The 15,345-nt window shown below is 39.9% G+C and overlaps 1 protein-coding gene across 2 annotated transcripts in view; it reads left to right on the top strand.

The window, feature by feature from the left end:
- Positions 1 to 15,345, top strand: part of FMN1 (formin 1) — a 368,992-nt gene that overhangs the window by 332,732 nt on the left and 20,915 nt on the right. The gene's annotated exons all lie outside the window — the stretch shown is intronic.

Here is a 15,345-nt window from a genome sequence, read left to right on the forward strand (position 1 = left end):
CACAAAATGTTTCTGCCTGATCACTGTTTTGATCAGGTTGCCACTCTACTGCAAAGGGTGTCATGGATTTAGACTTCAAACAGGTTGTGCTGTCACTCCTGCAGGACAGACTTAGGAGAGTGTCATTCAAAGTGGGATGGGAGGCAACAATCTCCAAATTAAGGGAAATTATTTACTTAATTATAGCTTCTACATAACAATAAACTTTGAGACCTGAAATTCCATAATTTAGTATTTTTGCTCTTTACTTAGTAATCAGAGAAAAGGTATGTACATCATATCTACCCACATTACAATACACTAATATGTTTCACCTTAAAAACTACTCTTTAAGGAATCAAAATTTAGAGATTTTTGACCCAGTATTACCAAGTCTCTAAATATTGTGTTGTATTTTTTGAAAAGACTGCTTTCTTTTTAAGGAGCTCAAAAGAGCTTTAAAAATGTTGATCAACATATCTTTCCACCATAACCCCTTTGAGAACATGGAAATTAAAGTGAGTGTATCCACTGCATAGATAAACCAAAACAGAGAAGTAGTTCAGTGACTTTAAGAAATAGATTATTGATAATAATATGAAAAAAACCCCATAAATATCTTGATACCCAACTCATGATTCTTGCCCTGCAATTGCTAATTTAGCCCTTTAAGCTGAAATAAGCTTCTGTTTAATAAATTCTGTTTCGTGAGCCTCCTAGGAAAGTGATGGAACTATATTCTCACCCTCTAACAGGATAGCAGCTGCCCAATCCATTCACACTCACTCCTGCAGGCCTGGAAATCCAGCAGTGGGTCCTGGATGTGCAGCCTTTGCTTAAAAGAGTTTGAGCTTCAGATTTGAATATAGTCCTTAGTGAATTTGTCCTGGTGATAGGAGCACTAAGAAAACATCCTCAAAAAGCCCAAAAAAGAGGGTAATTAATTGCTTTTCATTGTAACAATCTTCTTGAATAATACTAAACTCTATTCCAAATTAGGGAGATTTTGCCTATCATAGTTGAGAGCAAACTACCTGTGGGCCTGTGGTGGCCATGGTGCAGCCATCCATCCAGAGTGACATGTTCTCTGATTTTTAGACATAGGCATTTGCAGCGCCACTTCTGGGGTGCAGCTGGTCAATTGCCTACTTCACACTCTGTAAACCCACACCTTTAAAGGGTCATGACTTCACAGGCTCCCTTTCAGTTCTCCTCCTTTAGCAATCTCAGGGGTCTCTTCATTCTGGCCACGCATTGCGAGATGGATCACCAAGGTTTCCTACCTAAAATAACATCTTTGAAAGTTAATGACAGCTCATAAAATATTGTTGGAAGCAGCTTGTTTACAAAAATCCATTTGTAAAGAAATGTTAGCACACTGTGTATGTTACTGTTCATCCAAGCTGATTAACATTCAGGGTTTTCATCAGAGGTGAGGATTTTTAAGTTGTCCTCTCTATCTGCTAAGGATTTTAGATTTTAAACTGTTGGAACTGCATTCAATGTGGTAAAAATGATCAAATTTACTTGAATTTTTCTATTGTAGTTAAATAAGAAATAATATGATTGCTTTGTTTTGATACCTACTTAATGATGTTCATTGTTGTCATTTTTTATTATACTTTAACCCCCAAATCCAGTAAGTGCCAACAATCCTAAATGTCAGGAGGTAATATAACAGAGTGAAAAGACATCCTCAAAAACAAAATTTATAGCCAAATGAAAACCTGATAGCCTATAATTATTTGGGGGAAAAACTATAGTTTGGGATCCCATCAAAAGAAATTTCACCCACTTGATTTTATTTAAAAATATTTAATGTTAGAAGGCCAGCTAGTTCAAAAATTATTGGGAAAAATTAAGGACCAGTAATAGTACTTTCAAGAGAAAAGACTCACTTTCAAATGACATGGAAGTTTTAAAAACTAGACCAGTTGCAGTCAATTTTAGGTGGTAGAGAATGTTTACTTTTGTTCTGCTTGGCATGGTTTCCATGAGTACATGTTATCTTGATGCAAAATTGAGATGGATGCTGTTCCGTAACAGGATAGCAACTGCCCCTCATGAAATCCAGAATAATCTCTAAATGTACTAAATGCCTATACAAAAACAACCAATGTTCTTGTGCCTTGTGAGTGAATAATAAACCTTAGCATTAAGCTGGTGTCAGGGCAGGATTCTGTGTTTGAGTAGTAGAGACAGTATTTCAGTGGGGATATGGTTTACCTGCAGATTAACTGTATCAGCAGCAGAGCCAGCTGCCACATGATGGTATATTAATGACAATAAATTTTCCTTGGCATTTAAGTCAATATTAGGCAAAATAGCAAATTTCTGTGGCTAGGCACAAATCCAGAATGCTTCTGAGACCTTGAGTCTGTGCCCTCCTCCATCCCCCTGCTTCCCCTAATACTGGAACTTACCCCCAGGGAAATGTACCAGGCTCTTTTCTTACCCCTTCTGAATACAGGCTGTGCTCAGTCATGTAAAAAATGACATCTGGATAGAGAGTTGAAAAGCAGCATTTTTATGCCATTAATTTGCTGTCACTTATTGTGATCTAGGGCAAGTCACTTATTGAGTGGGGCACCCAATTGTCACATCTGTAAGATGTCTGTATTGGAATGGAGCAGGAACTAAGTGCTCACTATGATCTTTTCTAGCTCAAAATCTCTATGAATCTAGAAACAACTTTTCTAATATTGTAAGAAACTGTGTGTTCCATTACTGAGACAGTGCCACTCACCTTTGCTCTGGAGCTCATTAGGGACTATAATGGAAGGGCTTCCCAGCCAAGGTCTGGTGGTGAGAGGGAGAGAGATTTGGAGTGGGGAGAATTTTCGTTGCCCTCTTGGAATTGGTAAATACCACAGCTACTTTGCCTCACACCCCCAGTTCTTCTCCTAAAATGCTAATGTTGGTCTTAAAAACCACATTTTTTAAATTGAAAGTGTACACACAAAAAATATTTTCCTCTGCTCATCTGTATCTAATATTACATTTAGTAGTTCATTAAATTTTATCAAGATTTGTATTCTCAGAGGCAGCTTTCCCTCATTTGACTTCTTCACACACTTTTTCATTTGTGCTTCTTGATATCCATACATTCAGTGACTTTTTATAACCCATAATTCTTCTGCTTGTTAAATCAACAGACTATCCAAGCATATACTTAATTCCAAGGAGGTAACCTTATTTTTGCTGCTATTCTTTATTGACTATTATTTACTCAGAGTTTCTGCTTTTTATTTTTCCTGTGTAATTGCTCTGGGATATAGGACCCTTCCTTATCACCATTTAGCATATATTAGGACTGCTCCCCCACATAGAGGCTACAAGCCACTACCTTGCACAAAACTGGCTATGAATTTGCAAAGGTTAAGAAATCCCAGAGGAATAATGACTCCAGGAATAAAGTCTTGGCAAATAACTCTCCCTGAGCCCAAGCAAACTTTAAAAATGCCATTTAAAACACCCACAATGGGTAAGTGATTAGTCTGGTGAATTATATGCAAAATGCAAAGATAATATTTTATAGTCTTGACAGCAGAGAGTTCAGAGCTGTTGTGAGGCTGTCCCCAAAGCTGTTCTCAGAGCTCCCTACTGCTCAGGTCACTTCAGGACCAGGAGTTGGGAATTTAGAGAGGCCATCACTCAACTCATAAAGGGACCATTGATTGCAGTGTAGGCATGGCAGGAATTCTTCTCTTTATATGATAAAGTTATTCCTGGACAAAGTTCCATAAACTAAAATTCCTTATTTATTGAATTTTGCTTCCCTACTGACATACACACATGATCATTACAGTAACTTCTAACAAGGTAACTTTCTTTTCCCTAGCCCTCTGTTACATGGGTAAATGTTTTGTGTACACTTGACTGCTAAGAAGCCTCACCTTTTAAAGGATCCCTTTAATAATACAATCACCCTTACATTTGAGGGCAGCTCTGTACAAATACACAAATAGCTAATGTCCCAAAGAGCTAACTTATAAACTGTTATCATAATCATGAAGAATAAAACCTGCTCATTTCCCAGAAAATAAATTTAAAACTTCCACAAAATTAAAAATGTGCCATAAATAAGGACAGGTAATAGTAGACTTTAAAATGGTGAGAATTATAGCACCGTTGATTTTTAAAAACTGAAACATCTCTTTTGACCCTCTTTCCTCTAGAAACTATCATTCCATCTCTTTCCTTTCCCTTCTAGCTTCTCAAAAATAGAGTGTATATTGATTCCCTCCCTTCTTTTTCCTTAGTGCACACTTGCTCTTTCCAGGATCAGAATGGATAAAGCCTCGGCTGCCATAACAAAGACCAAAGTAACTTGCTTAAACAAGAAAAATTTATTTTCCTTTTGTATAACAATTTGAATGCCAGTTGTTTAGCTGTCAGGGATCCAGGTTTCTTCTCTTTTGTGGCAGCCGTTGTTAAGGAGTGGTCCTTACTCATAAGGTTGACGGTGTCTCACATCGTGTCCACCAGCACCACATGGGTAAGTTCCTGTCAGTAGGAAGAATGTGGCCTGGAAGGTGCACATATTTTTTTATTGGGCAGAATTAGTCTCTTGGCTACACACGGGGTGACCAGAAAATGCAGGCTTCTCTGGGAGCCAAATTTCCAGCTCCAAAGGCGCATGGGTTTCCTTGCTAAAGGGAACAGGAGAAATGGATGTTGAGCCAATTACCACACTTGGCCACCTTTCCTAATTATGAAATCAAGTGGTTCTAATTCCTCTCCCCACTACTAGCTTTTGACACTGATGATATTCTTACACGTTTTTCTCCATGTTCAAATGCCTCATTGCGCTGACAGTGTTCTGGGTGTCTTCCTGAAAAGGCGACCACTCTTCCATCTCCTTCATTAGCTCCTCTTTTTCTTCTTTTCCAAAGTGTGAACCTTTCTCAAGGTTCAGATCTCAAGTGTTTGTCTTTTCTGCTCGATAACTCTCTCCCTAGTTAGTCCCAACTATTTCCAGAGCTTCCCCATCATCTCTTTGCAAAGGCCTTCCAAATCCCCCTGCTCAGAGCCAACCTCTTAGTTCTGAGTCTTAAACCCAGATCTCCTACACACACTCAGCATTCCCACAGATGCCCATGCTTCATCTGCAATTCAGTGGGTCCCAGCTGGAGTGTACTGTCTCAACGGAGGCCTGTTCCTCCTAGGTTCCCTAACTTCCAGCTGTACCACTACCCTCCCCCTAGTAGGAAAAGGCAAGCTGGAACTTGAATCATCTTTAATGCTACAATATTCATTTTCTGTCTGTTGCTACTTTCTGTTTCCCCTCCTCAGTGGGTATTCTTCTTCACCCTGTTTTTTGCAGTGGCTCTGCCCGAGTTTAAGACCTCATCTCTCACCTGGATTGTCGAAACACGCTTTTAACTGTTTGCCTATATTTTTTCTATTTCCTCTTTAATGCCCCTTAACATTATATACAGCTATCTTTCTAAAACAGAAGTTAGATCACATCTATTTCTTCTACTGAGGACATAAAAGGAGGAAAATTGGTCATGGTTGGTATTTATATTCATTAACTTACTGAATCTTTACAATAACTCTGAAAAGAGGGTGGATTGCTTTTTCATAGACAAGCACAGGAGAGAATAAATGAATCACCAACATCATATTTCCACTAGCAAGCAACAGGATGGGGATAAGGATATAGGTGTTTACACTGAAGCTTGAGCTCCTTCAATTATTCCATATTCTCTCCCATACCAGAGCATGAGTGTCCAAAAATTTGCCCTTAAGTCACTTGTGAACCTCATTTCCTGAAGCCTCCTCCCATATATACCCACCATAACAACTCCCCCCTTGTCACAACTGCACATTCTTACCTTGTGTTCTCATTGGATTATTTCCTTATACCCAGCTATAATAGTCCCCAGTTATTTCCTGCTGGTCAAAATGTAGTCATCCTCTAAGGCTCATCCCCAAAACCAACTCCTCTAGAAATTTTCTGAAGTGCCCTTAAGTAGAAGAACCAGCTCTTCTTCTGGTCTCGGACAGCATACTTTACTTAACATCCCTTAGCACCGAATTCATTCCAGATTGTTACTTTAGCAGTTTATGTATCTTTTCCCACCTCTAGGACAGAAACTCATTCCTTATTACATCTTCTATGGTGCATTCTCCAACACAGAGCCCAATAATTGTTATTGACATAGAAAGGACATAACAACAGCATAGTACAACTTGATATTAAGTGAGCATTAAAGATCCTGGGTAGTGTCAGAGTTTGAAGGAGAAAATAATCACAAAGAAATGTGCAGGCCAAGGAGGGCTTTGGGAGTATGTTTAGCCATAAGCAGGACTAGGCTCAGCAGAAACTAATAGAGGGGATTCAGAAGCCGGGGAAGGAATGTTGGAGATCAGCTGCCCCCAAATCTGGCAGGTCTTCCAAATCACCTGGAGAGCTTTTAAAAAGTAAACAGATCTCCTGAATCACAGTTCCTTGGGAGTGGAGCATAGGTCCCTGCAGTTTTAGCTACCCACAGAGAGAGCAGAACAAGAACGCATTTTGTGTTTGTTTGCTTCAACAGCTGCCTTGGCTTCACGCATCCTTTTCTTAAATATATCAGGTAACCTTTGGAGGTGGGAGGGAGAAGGGCTCCTCCCTGGTGATTCTTACTATGCTCAGCCAAGTTTAGGAATGCTAGACCTGGCTGATCTTGAAGGTCTCTTCCAATCCTGATTTCCTATGACTTTTGGTACAAAATGAGCTGGGCATTGACAGAGCAAGATGAATTCAGCTACTTGGAGAAGAAAGGGGTTAGGACATTCTTGGAGATCACATGGCAAAAGCCTGGACTTGGAGAATCAATGCACATTTTGGAGGAATCACAGAGTCTGATTTCTGCAGCTAGCCTAACTGCCATCATTTCTGTGTGTCCTTCTCTGAGTGCTCGGTCCACATCAGTCTGTCATGTTTGCACTTTGCTTTCCCCTAGTGTAAATTTATAGCATTTAATCACCTTGATTCAAATACATACTTTGAAAATATCTATTATAGCATAAGTGCTGTATAAGCTGTAAGACTCTTTTCTGGAAGAATTTAATCTAGTGATCACATACTGTCTCCTTCATGAAGTTTTCTTCAATCTCTGTAGTCTGTCTTTCCTCCAAAATTCTGGGTATTACTGTCTCTTCAATTTTGGCATTAGTAATCTCTTTTTCATGTATTTATTTAAAGACATTTTCTCCCTTAAATAAATCATAAGCCCTGAAGGACAAGGGCAATGTCCTGTACCTTTTTTTCTCTCTAGCTCCTTGTAATCCCTTATATATAGTAGGTGCTCAATTAATATTTGTTAAATAAATGATCATTGTGTTTTCTTTGGCCGCGTTGAAACTGATTACAGAATTTGCTGTGTGCTGCTATAGATGAGACATTGTATTTATTTGAAATCTGGTGGTAGAGTGCCCCCAAGTATATCTCATATGGATCACTTTGCACAAGCATCTAAAATCTTAATACTTTGTGGAAGAAGACAGACATATTCAAAACAAGAATAATTAGTTAATACAGTAAAACAATCACCTTCTCTGTTCTTGACTATTACTTCCAATTTATCTTTAAAAAAAAAAAGGAAGTGAAGATCCTTGGGATTTAAGGCTGTGCCAAGCCTCAAGCCTCTTTGGATCTCAAATAAGAACCTTAGAGAGCATCTGTCCACACTCCATTTCCCTAAGTTGGCAGACAGCAATGGAAAACCCAAAGTAAGGCTCCTTCATTCAGCTAGAATATTTCTAAATTGCTTATCTGTGGAACTCCTGACAGCTCTTGCTCTGGGCGTAGAATAGATGGAATAGGGGACTGCCTGGGTAGGATGATTTGAGGGGCGCCAGAAAGGCTGCCTGCTCTACACAATCCTCCTGTTTCCTCTTTTTATTTTAGTCATGTGTGCAAGCAGGCTCTGATTAGGTCTAGATTTCGGTGAGACTTGGTAGGTGGTACATAGGTTTCAAAACCAGAAGGGGGGAATTGGCGTCTACAAGCATATGCATGTCTTCATTATCAGAATTGAAAAGGTCTTCCAAAGACTAGCCGTGAATGGCAATTAAACTTACAGATTTATGATACAGGGCCAGCTTTGGTTTCTGAGCTGTCTCCCAGATTCTCACTGAACAAGGAAATGCAATGCTGTTACCTTTCACTCTGCACCTTAATCGCTGGCCAACTCAGGGTGTTTCGTCTACCAAGTGCAGAGTGATTGGCTTTAACTGATCATGCATTCCAGGGCAAGTCCAGAGACCCACCCCCAACTTCCACTCCACTGTGGCCTGGGGGAGAAGCTCTGCAAATGGAAGCGGCCTTTGTTCTGCAATTAATCATTTGAAGTCAAAGTGTATTTGGGTACTACAAGTGATGGTGCACACAAACTATGAAGTGGTTGAATGTGTAGCTGGTGAAATTTGGTCTCTAAAAGGACTTCCTTCATTGTGAGTAGAAAAATGTCTTAGGAATGAGGTATGGAAAATTGTCAGACTTAGGAAATAGAAGTGATGGGCTAATCTATCATGGAATAACTTTAAGAGACTACATTCTGATGTGTAAGGACCTAAGTGTCATAAATCTAAGACCTTCATTACTTTCCTGCTGGTCACTGTTTTACCATGGCTGCAAGTGAGACTGACCTGAAGGGACATAGGGTACAGGGGTTGTCTGGATCAAGGGTCAGACCCTAAAGAGAGAATGAGCTTAGAAGAGTATGTATCTGTCCAAGTCTGTAACCCTGCCTGAGATTGACCTGCCTGAGATAAATGATTTGGAGATTACCCATTATTTCATATTCTTTATGACTCTCTGCTCTGAGTTTTATTTTCTTACCCTTTGGAAACATTCCACACAGACCAGTCAATGATGTTTTCATTGCTGCTGCAGTGAGAAAGAATTGCCCTTTATGTTGAGGAGTTAATGAGTTTGGTCTTTGCCTTGTACTTTACTGGCAGAGAAGAGTAACTTTGGTTATATCATTGAATTTCATAGCCATTATCTATGTGTAATAGTTATATCAAGAATACAAAAATACCTAGTGAGAGAGTATTGTCAAGGTGGATAAAAATAAGAGTGGTTCCCACAGCTTCTGGCAGGTTGCACAGTGGCATTTAGTTCTTTAGATCCGAAGCTGGACATTAGCCCTTTTGACCCTGGCTATGGAGAAACTCACAGTGAACTGAGGACAGTACCTTGTGGAGATGTGAGAAGTATTGGCAGACTTGAGCAAGCTCCACAAAACACACAGCCTTACTTCTCATGTCCAGGCTACTAGGCAGTGACTGGAAAGAGAGCTCAATAGCTGTGTCCTCTAAAAGCACAATATTAAAAACAACCCCTATGATGTTCATGCCATCTGTGCCTCAGTAATCCTAATGAGGATAATACCGAGATGTTGCCCTCCACCTTCTCCTTCTGAAGTGCCATAAATATGTGGCATGGAGCTTTTCTAAGCTGTAAAGCCACTTCCACACCTCCCGAAGTCTCCTTGTATAGTATTCTTTGTTTTGGCCTGGCACTACTCAGTTCAAGGCTACAAGGAGATCATAGCAAGGAGATTGTGGCAAACAGCCAGTTGGTATTTCATCTTTGCAGCTTCTTATACCTCTTCTCTGATCTTTTTCCCCTAAAGGGAGACCATAAAGATATCATCGTTTGCTTACAAAAGTTGTCCCTACTGATTGGTAAAGCACCCACAGTGCATAGCCAGAACTGCTGGCTATTTTATGAGTGTGATTGATCTTCAGTGGATGCCAACAATTTTCCCAGCACACAAAAGCCTTACCCACCATTCAGAGGGCCCAAGGCCAGAGTTTCCTGGGCCATTGACAAAGGCATGTTGTTCTCTCGTTGATCAGGTTCTTCTATGTATTTCAGAACAGCCACCAGAATGAAGAGTTCTTGTGCTCGTTAGATTCTGGTTCATGTGTCTCTAAATTTTAGGGTAAGTCCAAATTTCAGGAGCAGGTATAATGGTTTGGACCTTCAGCTTTTATTATCCTGCTTTTGAGGGAATGTGGTTATTCCCTGCGGCATGATGACTTAGAGGCCCATTACCATACATATCAGTGCACAGAGCCTGCCTTGTTCCTTTTCTAGACTATTTTGACCTCCTCTCTCTAGTGATGAGTGATATTAAGTCTTCTTTAAACAGATTCATATTACAGCTGGTCAGATTTCATGCTTTCAGTAGCATGCATTTCATGAACTGCATTCCCTGCAATATCTCCCTTTTCTTTGCCTCTATCCACTGATGATTCCAAAGCCATTGACTTTGAATGTCTTTAGGAAAGTAGGTAGTGGACCGAATCATGCAGTGATTAATGTTTTTAGATCACAATGGTTGGATGACTAACAGAGATTCCTCTTTGAAGCTAGCAACACCATAGGCAGAAGGTTTACTTTTGTGTTCCTGGAGTCACTTCCTTGGTCCTGTTGTCTACATTTAAAAAGCAGGTGATTCATTAACAACTATGCCCTGGTAATATTACTAGATCGTGTATTTTCCACTTGCTGAAATGAATTAGTCATTACTATTTAAGAGAATTTCTAAAAAATATCACCAACACATGTTTAAAACAGAATGGTAATTTTGTGGGGGCCATTTATCCTTTTTAAAAATTTTAAAGACTTCTTTTAGAGCAGTTTTACGTTTATGACAAAATTGAGAGAGAGGTACAGAGATTTCCATATGCCCCTTGTCCCTACACATGCACAGTCTTCCTTATAAGAGCCGACACTCTCATCATAATGGTACTTTATTTCTTTTGCCAAGGATGAACCTACATTGATATATCATAATCACCCAAAATCCATAGTTTACCTTAGATTCACTGTTGGTGTTGGATACTCTGTGGGTGTGGATAAATGAATAATGACATATTCATCATGATACTATCATACAGAGTATTTTCACTTCCCTCGAAGTCCTCTGTGTTCTGCCTGTTCATTTCTCCCCATGCCCCACAACCACTGATTATTTTTGTATTGTCTCCATAGTTTTGCCTTTTCCAGATCATTGACTGATTTTAAACACAAAAATGAACACTACTGTTTAGAGGGTAGACCCCAGCCTGAGCCATGATTTGAGATCAGTTGTGTTCAGACACCAATTAGTTGCCTATGTGACTTTTTTTTAATTGAAAATATAACCCAGCTTCATACTTAAGAGTTATTCAAGAGTTAATAGGTTATTGGTCTTGTTACAATTCAGGAAGTTATTCAGAATGGGGAAGAAAGGAAAAGGGAATGAACAGATTACTTCCCCCCACCCGCAATGTTAATTGCAGGCACAGAATTAAATTGGGGGAACCTTGGGCCAGGCATAATCAGATGGTTCCATTTCATTTTCATCCTGGGGTTATTAAAAACAAATAGACATTGGAAAGTAAGATAAGACTGAAATCAGGATGATCCAACAAAATTCCAGGCAAGGCCATAAAGAAAATGAATCGTAATGAAGTGCAAGGTAACTTCTGCCTTGACGACAGGAAGTAAGAGGGCGCCCCAGCGGGCACTGGATTTTCCCTCGTTTCCACTCATCTGGATCTGCCCCCACTGTGACCTTCAGTAAGTGTTTGCCAGGGACTGTTCATCTCACAGGCTAAGAGCCTATCTGGAAAAGTAATATGCAAAGGAGAGTGCTGGAACTGGCTGTTTTGATTTTTAAAGATTTGATATTTTATTAAGGCCCAAAAGCTGGAAAGGAGGTTGTTTCCTTTTTTTTCTTTCCCCCTAGGAGCTTCAGTGGGTTCTGTTGAATTCCATACACAGGTTTTCCAACCTTTTATTTTTTATTTTTTTTTATTTACAGCAGAGCTCTTTTTGTCTAAGTGAAAACATACATAAAACCCCAATATATAAAATAGATAAAATAAAGGTTTCCTGGTTGAGGCAGGTCTTGCAGATGTTAGGGTCTAGAAGGTCCCCTAACTTCCTCCTCCCCCTGAGGCAACTTTACTGAAGGTTAAGATTCTTTGGGAGGACAGTTTAGAAAAACTATGGTAAAGTATTGGCTTTTCAAATACTAACAAGGAGGGTAAAACAGTGTGAACACTACCTACCCCACCTCCTCAGTTACTCACTTATCTCTTGTCTGGATTGACTCAATTCCTATGGTCAAAAATGAAAGAGGCAATTGTGTTCTTATAAACTTCATGATTTCAGTATATTCTGCCTTGTATCCCATGAACCAATGAAATACTGCTGTCAGAAGAATAAAGAGATGATACTTCTTCGATCTCATAGATGACTGTGTTCTGAATTGGTTTGATTTAGCTGCAGGCATATAATCTAGCCTGTGGAAAGCCTAAAGTATACCCTGTTTTAAGTTCTCACAGAAAATAAATTTGTAATAGTGGGGAACCCAGGCCTCTAAATGAAAAGGCATGCCACTCTTTGAAATTAGTTGTCTATAACCCCAGATCTCTGATGAGTTAAAGAAAAAAAATATGATTTTGTAGATTCTCTCTCTCTTCTCATGGATAAGATGGGAACAATGTTCTCTTATAGCTTTCTGCATTCTAAGTGGAAGCAGATTTCCCTCCCCAAGTGGATCTAATATGAAATCAAGGTTTCATCACTTCTGTGGAGTAAGGACTAAGCAGGAATCAAAAGACGGGTGTGACTGTCCCATCTCATCCTTGACTCTTTCCTTCATAGACTATGGCAGCAATTGAAGTTTACTGGGGCCCTCAATAATTTCATTATAATGAGAAAGAAGAAAGATAGGCTTATCAAAAGTCAATTTTACTGAGGCATTTATGAATTAAGAATCGTGATGTTTTTCTCTAACATATTTGTGTGTTTTTTCTGTAATATTTCACATTATTTTTTTGGAGTGGGTGCCACATAACCTTTAAAAATCATATCTAGGGTATTTGCTTATGAGTAATCATGAACAATTATGTGTGATATTCTAAATTACCTATTTAAACCACAAACAAAAACAGAACCAATATCTAGTACAGAACTAAAAATAAGTCCACAAACAGTGGAGCCAAGGGAGAGATTTAGCCTATGTAGCTAGAAATCGTCTAACCAGTTCTCTTTGACTATGCAGAAAAGTTTTTACCTCCTAAGTGAAAGAGGCAAATTCCAGACTTAGAGCAAGTTGTATACCTCTCTGACCCTCAGTATCCTTTTCAGCAAAGTAATGTGGATACTTTTAGGAATCCTGGAATGAATATGTAAGTCATGATATATAAATATTCACCACTTTTGGTTGGCCTTGAGTACCCTCATTTAGGACTCAATGGGCTAATTAATAACTGGAACAACATTTTTAAATGTTTTTGTGTTTTTTCCCCAAGGATAAATGTAACAGAAATCATTCTACAGCTCTGTATATTTACTAAACATTTCATTTTTTTAAGGTAAGGGTAAAAAGCTATCAATACAAGTCATTTGTCTGTCATTTAGTATTTGTTAGCAGCTGACATGTGCATGGCCCGGTGCTAGATGTAGGGACACAGAGGAGCCCAGATATGCATAACGTATGATCATTGAGCTCAAGTGGTTCCAGTGGTTTAAGGGAAATAAGACACCTAAAAAGTCCCAAGATGAAAAGTCTTAAGTGCCTTAAGAGAGGCACAAAGTGCCCTTTCACTTGAGAAAAGAGCAATTACTTCTGGCTAAGAGAGATGAAGGAAGCTTTCATGACTTTGGCACTTAAGCTGGGAAAAGAAGAATGGGAAGAATTTGAACCCATGGAAATGAGTAAGAAAGTCCTTGAGGGAAGAGTAAGACAACATGCAGAGGTGAGAAATGCCTTGATACAAAGAATGTTGAGTCGTTTGGCTGGGACACGAAGTGAGGGGAAGGAAAGAGTACAAATGATAAGTGATCATATATAACAGCAGTTGTGTTATTTAGGTGTGCTGTTATTCCCACTTGTAACAGATGAGGAAATTGAAGCTCAGAGGGATAAGTGATCTGTCCAAGGACTATATAAAACCAGAGGTGGGAAAAAAAGATGGAGGTGTGAGAAATGAGGCAGAAACCTCCTCACAAAACCACATATAACATGAAAATACAGCAAATACAGGAAATGTTGAAACAGTGACCTGAAGACTGAAGAACAGATAGCCTACATCTGGGGAAAAGAGAAGACCTCACAGAAAAGCATAAAGTAGCAAAGTCACAATCCAGCGGAACCCAAACCTTCCACCACCCCAGCTTACAGGTGGGAGGAAAAGAAATGGAGTGGGGAGAGAGTAGAAACCCAGGACTGCTAAACACCCAGCCCTGGAGATCTGCTCTGGAGCACAAACCCACACTACATGGTGCTCTGGAGATTAGTAGGTTTGGAAAGCAAAGACAGATAGAATACTCAGAGAAACTGAGATTCCAGCCACTTGTGAAGAACAGGTACACACAACTGGCTGCTCTGGGGCAAAAGAAAGGAGGGCACTTTGAAAGACTTCCCAACAGTGAGAGGGGTGTTAAAGGGGCAAAGATTACACAGAGCTTGCTGCTCAGGAGAAAGGGCAGGTGGACAATATTGCCCTGGCACTCTTGGCCCAGCAGGTTGAGAACTCTCAGGAGCTTCAATCGACCCATCTGCCTGGCTGGAAACACAGCCCTGAAGCCCCCAACCACGATACACAACCTGCCGCTCCTTCCTCCTGGCAGGCACCAGTCTGCATATCTGCTGCCCCCGCCATTGCACCAGGCCAGCTGGAGGGTGGTCCACCTACAGCAGCTACAGGGGCATTACACAGAGGCTCCTCCCTGCATGCACAGCCCACTGGACCTGGCAGTGGAGGCAGGCACTGCAGCAGGGGATCAGAAAAGAGGTCTTTCCTCCCAGCAGGTGCTGGTATCACTTGCCTGCAACCCCCTGCATTGCTCCAGGTGCTCAGCAGCTCCAGAGAGTAGAGCTTCTGGGCACTAGAGGGCACCACCTACACAAAGTTATTATTCCATAGGAACCACTAGAATGAAACACCAAAAAAATTTTGTGCAAACAAAAATTCAAATGCCAGAAAGAGGACTAAGTGAAATTGAAATCACCAATATTCTTGATAAAGATTTCAAAATAAAAATCATAAACATGCTTACAGAGCTAAAGAAGAATATTCAAGATCTCAGGGAAGACTTTAAAAAAGAAACTGAAAAATACAGTATCTGAAATGAAACAATGGAGAGATTTAAAAGTAGATTCGATGAGGTAAAAGAAACTGTAAATGAAATAGAAATTAGAGAACAGGAAAACAGAGAAGCTAGGCACAAAGGGGAAAAAGCATCTCTAGGGATGAAAGAAACAAATGAAAATAGCTCAACACCCCAAAATCTGTGGGACACAGCAAAGGCAGTTCTAAGAAGGGAGTATATTGCAATACAGGCTTACCTCAAGAAAGAACAAT

The sequence above is a fragment of the Manis pentadactyla genome, chromosome 11, assembly GCF_030020395.1.
Source record: "Manis pentadactyla isolate mManPen7 chromosome 11, mManPen7.hap1, whole genome shotgun sequence".
In the NCBI taxonomy this organism is placed as follows: Eukaryota; Metazoa; Chordata; class Mammalia; order Pholidota; family Manidae; genus Manis; species Manis pentadactyla.